The sequence below is a fragment of the Bos javanicus genome, chromosome 7, assembly GCF_032452875.1.
Source record: "Bos javanicus breed banteng chromosome 7, ARS-OSU_banteng_1.0, whole genome shotgun sequence".
NCBI lineage: Eukaryota > Metazoa > Chordata > Mammalia > Artiodactyla > Bovidae > Bos > Bos javanicus.
In genome coordinates this window covers 58,563,074-58,577,252 of record NC_083874.1, presented here as the reverse complement: position 1 = coordinate 58,577,252, position 14,179 = coordinate 58,563,074, and positions in this window count along the sequence as shown.

Here is a 14,179-nt window from a genome sequence, read left to right as displayed (position 1 = left end):
TCTATTCATGATGGCATGGACTCATGGGATTCCAATTTTATTCAGTATATTATATTCCATTACTACAATTATTCATTTTTATGCTGAAACTTTCCCAGATTTTGCTAGTGGGAGTTCTTTCAAGTTGGCTCCTTTGACTTTCTAAGTATCTCCATCATTCTTTGAATACTTCTTTATTCTCAATTAAGAGTAGAAAGGAGTATTGGGGAGATAAGTATAAGACATGAAGCAAAGCATTCCATGACTGCTCTTTGGCCTGCTCTCAGTGCTAACATTCTTGGCCATGATAGAAGGTGACTGAAAACAGGAATAGGATAAAAGAGTTAGCATGAATCTCTGTCCCAGTTGATTCTCCTATAGCAAATTTGTTCACCAAAGTATACATGTGAAAACCAGTCTCAGGCTGTTTAATAACATAAGACATAGGATATACCTATGACTGCCCTACAGTTTAGATGAGGTCCTGCCAAAAGGCATAACTGGAAAGATCTTGATCTTGGTGATTAGACTCAACAACTTCTGGGGATGGTCCTGGGAGGAGTGAGAGTCAGTGTTCTATTGATGAATTTTTAATCAAACCAAGACTGGAGGAAAAGTGAAGTGAGATGTATTCTAAAGGCCTTTCACTGGAGAACAAAAGTCCAGTGCTAGTTTCCAATTGCAGCTCCTATGCACAGTTACAAAGACTGAGGATTTTGCAGGGACAATCACGGAATCACTCCTCTACTGAGAGGTGAAGGTAGAGGGGAAATGTCCATATTAAAAGGACACTAGCAATGCTGGTGACATGTCACTCAAATATTTGTTAAAGGAAATGAAAAGAAACAATATCAGGATTCCTCTTCACGTTTTGGTCTCTCAGACTAGACTCTGAACTAAGAAAAAACCATATCATGTACTTAGAACTGGGCTTTCCTGGTAGCTCAGTGGTAAAGAAACTGCCTGCAGTGCAGGAGACACGGGAGACCTAGCTTGGAATCCTGGGTTGAGAAGATCCCCTGGAGGAGGGCATAGCAACCCACTCCAATATTCTTACCTGCAGAATCCCTGGACAGCAAGCCTGGTGGGCTATAGTCCATAGGGTCGCCAAGAGTCAGAAATGACTGAAGCAACTTAGCATGCATGCATGTACTTAGAATTATTAGTTTCAATCCTCTTCATTTTTTCATCCTCTATTTTATACATGAATGTGTCTGACTTGAAAACAGGGTGCCAAATGGAGGAAAATATGAGGACTGAGGATATTGCTTCATTCAGTTTTGTGGTATATTAGCTAAAGTTTATATACTAAAGAAACCTGGAAATCCCAGGAGATGTTGGTAGCCAAAGTATAAAGCTCCTTTTTCTTTATCTCATACCATCTGCTTCTAAAATCCTATTTATAGAGCCTTACCCACATTGATCTGAGAAACTGAGGCTCAGAGACTAAATTTAATATCTGTTACAAGCTTTGGTTTAAGAGGTAAAAAGGATTGTCATTATCACCTATAAGAGACCAGGACTTTGATTTCGTCTGATTTAGGTCACAGAAGCCACTGTAAGGCCTAAGTGTTCTTTCTGGGCTTGATATCTCATCCTGAGGTTTGGTACATGAAATAAACCTACTCTTGTTCTGTAATATCTGCATTTACCAGTCTCTATATAATGTCAGACCCAGGACATTTTCCAGAGGAAATGAGGACATTGCATGATCCAAAGCACTTGGCTCTTCCTCCTTGACATCCTCACGCTGCCGTGTGTCATCCTTCAGTCACTTAGTTGTGTCCAACTCTTCATGGCACCATGGGCTGCAGCACGCCAGGCTCCACTGCCCTCCACTGTCTCCTAGAGATTGCTCACATTTATGTCTGGTGCTATTGTGTTTTAGAGCCAAAATAGAAATGATGGGGGAAATGGAGGAAATATTAGAGACTCCATCACCTCTGATTCACTTAGGCTCTTTAATCCTACTAATTTTCTTAAAATATGATAGTCAATAGTCACTCCATGTATCAAAAAAAAAAAAAGATCTTCTCTCAATTATGAAAAAAGATCTTCTCTCAAAAATTCAGTTAGTAGGAACTATGAATTCCTACTAATTTTCTTAAAATCAGATAGTCAATAGACATTCCATGTATCAAAAAAAAACAAAAAAAAGAAAGAAAGAAATCTGAAGAATTACAGAGGAATGTGCATGAAGCACAATATGCAACTTCTCCTTTTGCATTTGTGTGTAAAAATTATTCCTGGTTACAGAGGCTGGGAATCTAGGGACATAATCACAAAGCAATGTGACCTACTCCTCCTGTCTGAGTGTCCAGTTATAGAGTGACTAAAGATTTAAAAAAAAAAAAAAGAAGGCTTGGAAGCTGAGATGTTTGGAGACAGAAAGAATGGACATTTTTTCTCAGTGTTTATTTGCTCCTGATGCAATGACTTGTAAAGCCTCCCCTAGGGCAATAGAGTAGCCTGAAAGTAGAGGTTAAGTTCCATACTCAAGGCATTCTTGTGTATCAGACCTTTCAGGAGATAAGAGGATGATCTAGTAAAAGAACAGTCTTGAATTCTACCACTGATACTCTGCTCTCATATTGAAGGCAAAACACCCCAAACTCTGGATAAGTTCCTGGCCCAGTTTCCCTTACTATAACATAAAATCTAAATCTGCCTGGGGTTGGCATGATGTAAGTGACCCCTAAGGAGACCTCTGTGGTGTAAAATTCATTGACTCTCTGCATTGCCCAGAAGCACAGCTATAACTCTATAGGGAATTGTGGCTACATGGTGTTAAGCTTTCTAAGAGGAGCTTTCTTTTGAAAGGGAGGCTAAAGAAGTAAGGTCCACAGAGTTTATACTTCTATTGAAAAGCAGAGGCATGAAGTCCTTCCCCCAGGCTGGATTTCTCATACTGACTCCGAGCCAGGAAGGCCTCTGCCAGACATTCTAAATAAATCAAGGGAAAGTAGTGAAACAAAATTTCCTCTCTTCTTGTGCCCTTCAGGAAACTCTCTTTTATGAAGACAAACAGTGAGATTAATGGGAATTTGGGGCATGAAAAAAATTACACAAGTCAAAATGTCTGTGTTTTCTACTGCTGCCCTACTCTAATGTGGAGACCGTGACGCATGAAAAGCCAGACAGATGACAGGGTGCAGCATGTGGCTGCACTGCGTTTCTGCAGCTCACTCTCAGTTTACCCAACTGAAAAGGGATGTGAGAGATTGGAGAAGGAACCTAAAAATAACTATTTGTTGCATAACCAAATTATCCTGACCTCTGATTTGCCTGGGTGAGTGAATGAGCCCCAACCTACTCACCCTGAAAGGTCACATTCCTGCCAAAAGCTCTCAAAGAGATTATTATATGAGCTCAAGAATTGGTGCCGCAGCCTCTGGTCTTTGCTTCTCAGGACCAGGTCTTCATCAGAGCCCATGAAGATGGAGACCCTGCTGCTTCCAGATGTCCTGCACACATGGTCTGTTAGGCTTCTACCACCCTGCACAGGTCTCTTCTCCTCCACACACAGTGGTTGCCTAAAGATGCCCTGGATCCTTGTCAGGCAGAAATGTTTAGCACCTTTCAAGGTAAGGAAAATTCACTCTCACCTCTACCTTTTAGGGAAGGAAAAAGCTCTTTCCCTTTATACAAAGATTTTTTAGTGAGTTGAGAACAATTCTCTCTGCTTTTCACAAAAGTGTTGTTCAGGCAGGAATACCTGGGCCCCAGTGTGTGAAAGTGTGAGCAGGAGGGATCTTTCAGTTTCCACACAGAGCACATCACCCCCGTGATAGGTCAAGACCGGTTCAAGCACCTGTGCCACGTTCTACCTGGAAACATTGCTGTCATCCATTCTTCTTTTTCATTCTTTATTTCAGTTACTTCTCTCTCTGCCATAAATAGAGTTGTAAAATGGGAGGATATTGTGAGAGACAAAGACATTGCATGAAGCGAGAACCCCCAGATTTAACTCTGGGTGTGTTGTGAGTCAGTGGATGAGGCTAAAAAATTATCTGGCAACACCAAGAAATGTTAGGAAGAAAGATATGAAATTCCATTTTTCCAAGTTCAGTTTCAGACCATTGCACCCTTATCCTGTGTGAGGTTTCTCCCATGAACAAGAGATTAATATTCATTCCATCTGTTGATTCAGGTGATACACGGGTTGGCTATTAAGACAGACAAAAAAACTAACCACTAGCTTAGTTTATTCAAGGTCATAAAGATCATTCCTGTGCATAAAATGTGCATCTCAACAGATGCTTCTGCTGACAGCATAATAAAAACTACTCTTTTCCTTTAATTTGTATATTCCCTATAAATATTTAGCTTCTCAAATGCTCTTTGGGCCAGTTTTAGCATATTACAGGGTCTCTGATTTAATAAATAATAAACACATGAAATCACTGATGTGTACATTTTGCATTTGCCTAAGGATCTTGATTTTACCTTTATCAAAATTATACTTCAGTAAGAGATAAGAGTTTACAGATTTATTTTAGAGCTTGATTGGGATTTTGTTAAGATCTGAGTAATATATCAGAAGAGAAATAGATGCTGAGAAAAGAGAAGGAATTTGGACTTAGGGCAAAAGAAAAGAGGTTTTAGTAGAGTTAAATAGAGAAAAGCTGTTTTCTTGAACTTTAACTCCCCTCTCTGGGTTTGGTCCTGCCTTAGTTTTGCCATCTCCATTCAGAATCAAACCCATTTGGTTCCCAAAAGGAAAGGCCCTTCAGCTTGTCACAGGTGCTAGAGCCAGGGACACATTAAAGAAGAGTACTACGTTGCCGGGGGGGCAGGGGTGCAGGGATCAGGTGTAAGCAATCTCAATGATTTCCTGCAAAATCTCATCCTTGGTGTGGGGAGGAAAAAAATCCCATGAAACTCAGATTTCTTCACTGTGCATTTCTCTAGCATGGAAGTGTTAGCAAGCTTCAAGTTTCCAATTTCACACTTCAGATCAGCTATAAGAAACAAATCAAAAAGTAATAAGATGTAAACACAAGGTGTAAATATTTAAAGAAAGTTGGCTCATAAATACGTGAGACAGAGCATGAATGCTATAAGTTTCATTTTTACAGACTTTCTCTCCTTTTGGTCCCTCTGCCCCCTGCCCTGTCAGTGGAAAGTAAGTACTTGGCCATTTAAGGGATATAAGGAATAGTACGGGGGTCAGGAGGTGGGAAGCATTAGAGAAATTGTCCAAGAATTTGGGGGCTGGGAGGAAAAGATTGGGGCTTTAATAAGAAAGGTTCAGGTGTGGAGGAGGAGATAATATAATAGAACAACTGGGACTTGTAGAGATCTTTCCATCTGTCAGGCACGGGCTAAGGTTTTTACAAACATAATTCATATGACCTTCATTCAGTAAGTCAGTAGGTTCAGTCACTCAGTCACGTCCGACTCTTTGCAACCCCATGAACTGCAGCACTCCAGGCTTCCCTGTCCATTGCCAATTCCTGGAGCTTAGTCAAACTCATGTCCATTGAGTCAGTAATGCTATCCAACCATCTCATCCTCTTTCATCCCCCTTTCCACCTGCCTTCAATCTTTCCCAGCATAAGGGTCTGTTCCAATGAGTCTGTTCTTCCCATCAGGTGGCCCAAATATTGGAGCTTCAGCTTCAGCATCAATCTTTCCAATGAATATTCAGGACTGAGTTCCTTTAGGATTGACTGGTTTGATCTCCTTGCAGTCCAAGGGGCTCTCAAGAGTCTTCTCCAGCACCACAATTCAAAAGCATCAATTCTTTGGCAGTCAGCTTTCTAAATGGGCCAAGTCTCACATCCACACATGACTACTGGAAAAACCATAGCTTTGACTAGATGGACCTTTGTTGGGAAAGTAATGTCTCCTCTTTTTAATGTGCTGTCTGGGTTGGTCATAGTTTTTCTTCCAAGGAGCAAGCCATCTTTCATGGCTGCAGTCACCATCTGCAGTGATTTTGGAGCTGAAGAAACTATTTGAAATAGCTCAACTGGAATTTCATCACCTCCACTAGCTTTGTTCGTACTGATGCTTCCTAAGGCCCACTGGACTTTGCATTCCAGGATGTCTGGCTCTAGGTGAGTGATCACATCATCATGGTTATCTGGTTCTTTAAGATCTTTTTTGTACAGTTCTTCAGTGTATGCTTGCCACCTCTGCTTAATATCTTCTGCTCCTGTTAGATCCATACCATTTCTGTCCTTTATTGTGCCCATCTTCTCATGAAATATTCCCTTGGTATCTTTAATTTTCTTGAAGAGATCTCTAGTTTTTCCTATTCTGTTGTTTTCCTCTATTTCTTTGCATTCAGTAAGCAAGGGCGGTTTTCACCCTGGCTTTGTGTATGAGGCAATGGAACTAAGAGACGATATGATTTCCAGGTCTCATGATTAGAAGGTGTCAGAAAGGAGTCAGCTGTTGTGGAAGAGAATGTAGTTTGGGAGGCTCAGAGTAGAGGAAGGCCATTTCTTATTGGCAATCTGCTTCTCAAGGTTTGAGGATTATCTGAGTTAGAATCGTTGCTTCTTCCAGGCCTCATCTATCCTATTCCAGCTAGACTGCTTCCACTAGAGTTGTCTAAGCTCAGTGATGATTTACCCAACATACCACCTGGTCGTTAATGCCTAATTCTCAAGGACATCAAGCCTGAGGATGGAGGGAGGAGGGACCCCTGGCAGTCAGGCACTCAGAACCCCTTTAAGTTTCCCCACACTTTTTCAGAGCCAGAGCCTTGAGGCCTTTCCCCACCACAGAAGGTAAAAACCAAACCTCTTCCATTTCTTCAAAATGGGGACTTTGTTGTCTACTTAGATGTTATTTGATATTCACCTCTTCTTCAGCCTCAGCTTCCAGAGCATCTGCAAGTCTTTGCAATGCCATCTCTAAAATGTACTTGTTTGATATAGTCCAATTTTCTCCATATCCACTGTGCTGTGCTTGTGCTTGTGGTGTTCTCAGTCACTCAGTCGTGTCTGACTCTTTGTGACCTCATGGACTGTAGCCCTCCAGGCTCCTCTGCCCATGGGGATTCTCCAGGCAAGAATACTGGAGTGGGTTACCATGCCCTCCTTCAGGTGATCTTCCAAACCCAGGGGTTGAACCCAGGTATCCTGCACTGCAGGCAGATTCTTTACTGTCTGAACCACCAGGAAAGCCCATGAATACTGGATTGGGTAGCCTATTTCTTCTCCAGGGGATCTTTCATACCCAGAAATTGAATCAAGGTTTCCTGCATTGCAGGTGGATTCTTTTCCAGCTGAGTTACCAGGGAAACCCATATCTACTACCACCACTCTAATCTAACTGCTCTCATGTTCAGCCTAGATGACCACAGCATCATAACTACATCCTAACTACACTGTTGCCCAGAAAAATGTCACTTCCCACAGTGCTTCAAATCAAATTTAAAGTCTTCAATGATTCTTTCTTGCATTTAAGAAAAACTCCAATTGCCTGACAGGGGGTAACTGCTGTTACCCCCTGTCAGGCAATGACAGGGGATGCTGCATACGTTGGTTCCTCTCTGCCTTTCCAACTTCCCCTCATGGCACATTCCCTCAGGGTTACCATATCCAGCTATGCATGCTTGTGAGTGCTCAGCCATATCCGACTCTTTGCAACCCCATGGACTGCAGCCCATCAGACTCCTCTGTCCATGGGATTTCCCCAGCAAGGATACTATAGTAGATTGCCATTTCCTTCTCCATGGGATCTTCCTGGCCCAGGGATTGAACCTGTGTCTTCTGGGTCACCTGCATTGGCAGACAGATTCTTTACCGCTGAGCCACCTGGGAAGCCCATCCAACTATGGTGACCATCAAACATATTTCTCCTCTGTGCTTTTCCTCTCGAAAAGAGCTCATCTTTCCATTGGAAACTCTCTTTTCTTAGCTTTTACTGGGCTGGTAGAATCCATACTTCATTTCTAAGTTTAAATGTCATCCCATAGTGAGTTATTCCCACTCTCTACTTCTCCATCCTTATCTTCCCCCAAGTCGTTCATTGCTTCATAGCACTTGTGAAATTTCGCTGTTTGTTTAGTGGTTGGTTTTCTTATTCTTTGGCTGCACCACCTATCAGACCCTTAAATTCTACCAGGACAGGAACTAAGACTGTTTTGTTCACAGTGGGGTACAGGTACTTACTGTACTACTTGGCTAAAGTCCTCTCAGCGCAGTAAGTAATGACATTTTGAGTTCCTAAGCACTGTAGAAATTCTGACAATTATGGTGCCTCCCATAGTAAAAATTAGAGAAAAATTAAAATAAAACTGTACATATACTGAAATGAAACTTGTAAATTTTTTTTTTTAATTTTTATTGGGGTACTAAGCTAGGTACTCACATAGAACAAAAACTGAGTAACATGCTGTGTTCTTTCACACCTCAGGACCAGCATGCACTTCCTTTTGTCTGAAGCCACCTGCCTCCACTATACTCCACAATTCCTCCAGGAATGGCTTTTCAAGGCTCTCAAATACGTTTATGTTTGGTTATGTTCTCCCTTTATATGCCATCAGAGTTTCTTGTAGTTCTCTTGTTTTAGCCCTCAATATCATTTATTTTTTAAAAAATTTGTAGTCTTTTTTTCTTTTTGGAGCAGAGAAAGGCTTATTACAAGGCCATGCAAGGAGAGAGGTGGCTTAAGCCCTGAAAAGCCTCAATCTCCCTGAAGCATTTTGGCAAAGCATTTTTAATATGTTGGTTGGGGGCAGGGGTTTCAGGGTACTTGATCAGCTTATGCACATTCTTTGAATGACACTACACTTCATGACAAATAGATGGGGAAACAATGGAAACAGTGACAGACTTTATTTTCTTGGGTTCCAAAATCACTGCAAATGGTGACTGCAGCCATGACATTAAAAGATGCTTGCTTCTTAGAAGAAAAGCTATGACAAACCTAGACAGCATATTAAAAAGCAGAGACATTACTTTGCCAACAAAGGTCCATCTAGTCAAAGCTATGGTTTTTCCATATAGTCATGTATGGATGTGAGAGTTGGACCATAAAGAAAGCTGAGTGCTGAAGAATTGATGCTTTTGAACTGTGGTGCTGGAGAAGACTCTTGAGAGCCCCTTGGACAGTAAGAGGATCCAACCAGTCAATCCTAAAGGAAATCAATCCTGAATATTCATTGGAAGGACTGATGCTGAAGCTGAAACTTCAATACTTTGGCCTCCTGATGGGAAGAACTGACTTATTGGAAAAGACCCGGATGCTGGGAAAGACTGAAGGAGAGAGGAAAAGGGGACGACAGAGGGTGAGATGGTTGGATACCATCACTGACTTGATGGACACAAGTTTGGGTAAGCTCCAGGTATTGGTGATGGACAGGGAAGCCTGGCGTGCTGCAGTCCATGGGGTCGCAAAGAGTCAGACATGACTGAGAGACTGAATTGAACCGAACTGAACCCTGAGGCAGCAGAGTGGCGTCACAGGGGGTTAACATTATCAGTCCTTAGTCTCCAGGAGGCCTGGGGCTAGGTGCTCATGGTCATCAATTAGTTCTTTCATTTGTGTGTGGTTGTGGGGAGGATTCACATCTGCTAAACAACTCCTATGGCCAACCACCTTATGGGTGAGTCTACACTGCAGGTGGATGGCCATAGGAAATTTGCATCCAATACTGTTGTTATTGTCTGCTCAAAATTCTCCAAGCCAGGCTTCAGCAATATGTGAACCGTGAACTTCCTGATGTTCAAGCTGGTTTTAGAAAAGGCAGAGGAACCAGAGATCAAATTGCCAACAACCGCTGGATCATGGAAAAAGCAAGAGAGTTCCAGAAAAACATCTATTTCTGCTTTATTGACTATGCCAAAGCCTTTGACTGTGTGGATCACAATCAACTGTGGAAAATTCTGAAAGAGATGGGAATACCAGACCACCTGACCTGCCTCTTGAGAAACCTGTATGCAGGTCAGGAAGCAACAGTTAGAACTGGACATGGAACAACAGACTGGTTCCAAATAGGAAAAGGAGTTCGTCAAGGCTGTATATTGTCACCCTGCTTATTTAACTTAGATGCAGAGTACATCATGAGAAACGCTGGACTGGAAGAAACACAAGCTGGAATCAAGATTGCTGGGAGAAATATCAATAACCTCAGATATGCAGATGACACCACCCTTATGGCAGGAAGTGAAGAGGAACTAAAAAGCCTCTTGATGAAAGTGAAAGTGGAGAGTGAAAAAGTTGGCTTAAAGCTCAACATTCAGAAAACCAAGATCATGGCATCCGGTCCCATCACTTCATGGGAAATAGATGGGGAAACAGTGGAAACAGTGTCAGACTTTATTTTTCTGGGCTCCAAAATCACTGCAGATGGTGACTGCAGCCATGAAATTAAAAGACGCTTACTCCTTGGAAGGAAAGTTATGACCAACCTAGATAGCATATTCAAAAGCAGAGACATTACTTTGCCAATAAAGGTTCGTCTAGTCAAGGCTATGGTTTTTCCAGTGGTCATGTATGGATGTGAGAGTTGGTCTGTGAAGAAGGCTGAGCGCCAAAGAATTGATGCTTTTGAACTGTGGAGTTGGAGAAGACTCTTGAGAGTCCGTTGGAATGCAAGGAGATCCAACCAGTCCATTCTGAAGGAGATCAGCCCTGGGATTTCTTTGGAAGGAATGATGCTAAAGCTGAAAGTCCAGTACTTTGGCCACCTCATGTGAAGAGTTGACTCATTGGAAAAGACTCTGATGCTGGGAGGGATTGGGGGCAGGAGGAGAAGGGGACGACAGAGGATGAGACGGCTGGATGGCATCACTGACTCGATGGATGTGAGTCTGAGTGAACTGCAGGAGTTGGTGATGGACAGGGAGGCCTGGCGTGCTGCGATTCATAGGGTCGCAAAGAGTCGGACACGACTGAGAGACTGATCTGATCTGATCTGAACCCTGAGGCAGCAGAGTGGCATCACAGGGGGTTAACATTATCAGTCCTTAGTCTCCAGGAGGCCTGGGGATATGTGCTCATGGTCATCAATTAGTTCTTTTATTTGTGTGTGTGTGTGTGTGTGTGTGTGTGTGTGTGTGGTTGTGGGGAGGATTCACATCTGCTAAACAACTCCTATGGCCTTACTCCTATGGCCATCCACCTTATGGGTGAGTCTACACTGCAGGTGGGTGGCCATAGGAAATTTGCATCCAATACTGTTGTTATTGTCATTGTTCAGTCGCTTGGTCCTGTCCAACTCTTCATGACCCCATGGACTGCAGCATGCCAGGTATCCCTGTCCTTCACCGTCTCATGGAATTGGCTCACACTCATGTCCATTGAGTCAGTGATGCCATCCAACCATCTCATCCTCTGTTGTCCCCTTCTCCTCCTTCTTTTAATCTTTCCCAGCATCAGAGTCTTCAGAGAGGAGCTAAAGCAGAGAACATAAAGTTCTTTGAAAAGTGTGCATAGCTGTGTTCTTGGTACCTAGTACATCATTAATGTATCAGTAAATGAATGAATGAGCAGTATTTCTGACCTCAAAATGCTTACAATCAAATAGAAAAGACTAAGAAATATTTATGGTTCAACATCATTACCTCCCTGTGCACGCATGCTCAGTTGTGTTGGACTCTGTGACCCTTTGGACTACAGCCTACCAGGCTTCTCTGTCCATGGGATTTTTCAGTTTAGAAGACTGAAGTGGGTTGCCATGCACTCCTCCAGGGGATCTTCTTGACCCAGAGATCAAACCCCTGTCTCCTGTGTTTCCTGCATTGCAGGTGGATCCTTTACCCAACATCATTAGCATATTAATAAAGATGTGACAAGGGACTGCAGGAATCTCATTTCTAATGCTAATCTCATGCTAATCCTAGTATCAGTGAGTCCCTGAAGGAGGTGATGGATAAATCTTGAAGGCTGAAGAATTAGGGTAGAGAAGGGACTTTCAGAGGTTATAGGGTGAGCAAAGGCAGAGTGTAGAGTCATCCACAAGGTGGTTGGCCATAGGAGTGAGGAGTTCATGGGAGAGTGCTTCTGATATACTTGCTTGCTGGTGGTGTTGATAAAGGACATGCAGTGAGATCAGAATGATACCTTAATGACCTCAAGAAGATCCTGGATGCTTCTGTTAGGTAGGTAGAATAGGGAAAAGGAGTCCAAAATGGCGGTGGCTAAAAGACAAGGAAGGTCGGAGGACCAGAGTGAAGACTTCAGGCAAAACAAACAGAACAAACAGCACTCCTGGCTAAGCCCAATTTGTATAGGGCAGGCCCAGGTGGAGGAAAAACATATAAAAGGAGGAGCCAAAGTGCTTTCTCACAGACTCTCTCTCTCCCGCGTGCGTGTGCGCGCGCTCTCCCTCCCTCTCTCTCTCTCCCTCCCCCCACCCCCCCACGCACTCCTCCACTCTCTTCTCTTTGAGTCTTGGATTCTTCTGCTATCTTCTAAATAAAATGGAGCTGTAACACTGATTTGCCTAAGAGCTGTAACACAGTTTGTCTAAGACCCGAGAGCTGTGATGCGCCGAGGGCTTTAATGTCCGTTGCTCCAAATCTTTGTTGTGATGAGACAAAGAACCGAGGAACATACACTCGCATGACATCTATGGTGCCGTGACTAGGATATAACCTGGCTGAAACAACCTCCACGTGGAAGAGGCCAAGCACAACAGGAGCCCAACTCAGTGAAGCTCCCGCATTAGAAGCGGAAGGCGAAGAAACCCATTGCAGGGGAAGGCCCATCATGCTGGAAACCGGGACAGTGAAAAACAAACTCAGCAGAAAGCTCACGCGGCCCAGTCTCAGATTCCAGAAGACCTCCGGTTAAGGTAAGAGGTCCTTGCTCCTATGGCTGGAGGAACCTTTACAATCTCTCGTTTCTTGTTTCCTTGAACCTCCCGCAAACAGGCGGGTGGCAGGGGCACAACTGAGGGACTCTGGAGAGGCTACTCCTCAGCATGTCCCAAAGGCATTCTGCTGAGCCCCAGTAGCTGTTACCCAAGCCGGTGGGGGTTCTTCTGTCCTTTCTCTTCTCTGTGCCAAAGATCAGACCAATGAAACTGTGAGCACTGGTCAGATATTTAGCAAATTTTCTGGCGGGCTATGAAAGGGATTCCTTGGCACGTTTTTCCCACTGCTTTTTCCTCCTGTCCTTCAGCTCTCTCCCGGGACTCAAGCCCAGCCAAAACTAATGAAACTCAGGCTCTGATGTCTCATTGCAAAAATTCATTGAGAGACAAAGTGATGAGAGGTAGATTTGTTAGGATCCAGAGAGAAGCCACCCTTCAGGGTATGAACCATTGCCGAGGGCAAGGGCTTCAGCCATGATATTACGCCTGGCTAGGTTTTGTGAGGGGATGGAATTCATATGCTAATGAGTGAGAGGATCATCCCAGCCACTGGGGAAGCACCCACTCCTCCCTCTTCTGACCTTGTGCCTTGGAGCTGTCTTGCCACCTCTGGGTGTGTCTGTTGGCTTATAGATTGGGGATTAAGGTTTACTTGAATTTGACTTGTCATCTTGGACCCAACTGATTTTAATTGGTTTACATTATAACCTTGTGCTATGCCATTCTTTCAAAGTTTGTGCTCTGCCCTCTTCCCTCCTGTTTCATGCTCTTTTCCTGAGCCCCATCCAGAACCACAAGGTTTCTACAATCTTCTGAAGAGACAACCAGAAAATAGTTGGCCTTGGGAGGGGAATACTCTATAATATTCAACCCCCTAATCCTACCCAATACTGGTCACACTGGAGATCTTGGGGACGCCCCAAACTTCAGTCTGGGGGGTCCCAGGAGGTCATCACACCTTGACCTAGGGATCAGTCTTCGAGAGGTTGTCATGGCTCAACCTGCTTGGGGATCCTCTAGTCCCAGGGGTCCCAGGAGGTCGTCACGCCTTGACCTGCCCGGGGATTCGATCTCTAGGAGGCTGTCACGCCTCAGTCTGCCTGGGGATCTGCACCCTGACCCGGGGATGCTTGGCTCTCAGGTTGCAACAGTTCTGGGTAAGATGAACTATTCCCGTCCACGGTGGGCAAACAAGCAATGAGTTACAAATCTCTTAATTCTACCCAGCACTGGTCACACTGGAGATCTTGGGGATGCCCAAACTCCAGTCCGGGAGGTCCCAGGAGGTCATCACGCCTTGACCTGCCTAGGGATCAGTCTTCGAAAGGTTGTCACGCCTCAACCTGTTTGGGATCCTCTAGTCCCAGGGGTCCCAGGAGGTCGTCATGCCTCGACCTGCCCAAGGACCCAATCCTCAGGAGG